This window comes from Nicotiana attenuata, chromosome 6 (assembly GCF_001879085.1).
Source record: "Nicotiana attenuata strain UT chromosome 6, NIATTr2, whole genome shotgun sequence".
Taxonomy (NCBI): Eukaryota; Viridiplantae; Streptophyta; class Magnoliopsida; order Solanales; family Solanaceae; genus Nicotiana; species Nicotiana attenuata.
This window is the reverse complement of record NC_031994.1, coordinates 5,277,847-5,278,724: the sequence shown is the minus strand read 5'-3', so window position 1 is coordinate 5,278,724 and position 878 is coordinate 5,277,847. Positions and strand designations below refer to the sequence as shown.

The 878-nt window shown below is 30.8% G+C and overlaps 1 non-coding gene across 1 annotated transcript; it reads right to left on the bottom strand.

The window, feature by feature from the left end:
• On the bottom strand, nucleotides 449-521 carry TRNAF-GAA. The gene has a single exon. It is a non-coding gene; the product is annotated as a tRNA-Phe (tRNA).

Sequence of the window (878 nt, the reverse complement as noted above, 5' to 3'; positions counted from 1 at the left end):
TGAAGTACGCTTAAAGCGAACGCACTTCATATGAACTTTATTAAAATCACTCTAGGTATCTTAATTAGGTCATTAAATAAAAGTATAAAACTAAGGCTTATAATTTAACTAATTCCTTTTTCAACTGATTTAAGTGAGCCAAGTGTATATGGAAGTGTACTAACCTTACAATCTTTTGATTTTTCAGGATTACAAAGATATATATAGAAACCGAATCATGAGCTTATTTACTATGAAAAGCTTTATAATTGGTTTAAAAATTTTTAGTGAACTTTAATTAATATTTTTAAAAACCAATAAATTTCTTGTTCCTAATCATATTCATTTCGATTATCAAAGACTTTAATATTTACTGACCAGAGCGCGATGGAAAGAGAAAATGCAAAAGAAAAATGTCCCAAAAGTCTAAAATAATTTAAAATGGCGAAAACCAGAAGAAAAAATGAAATGCGGTGAACGTGGATCGAACACGTGACCTTCAGATCTTCAGTCTGACGCTCTCCCAACTGAGCTATCCCCGCTTGATTTCCTTCTAAAATTTTTTTTTAAACTAAATTTCCACTAGTCTAACAAATCCATATTTTTGCTGAAAAATTCACTAAGGGATTGTTTGTTAAACCAGGAGTGCCTGGAATTATTAGACTGATTATCTGTCTGGTCTTATATATGGGATAGATAATCCCATAATTCTAATATAAAAGTTATCCTAGTTTTTAGCTAATACCCTCAAACAAATATAAGATAGTTTTAATCACAAATTTCATACCGGGATAACCGTCTTAATCCTGGTTGGTAAGCCCGTTTGGATGGGCTTATTTTAAGTGACTTTTAAGCCAAAATAGTTTTTAAGTCATAAGTTAGGAATTCTAGCTTTTGGC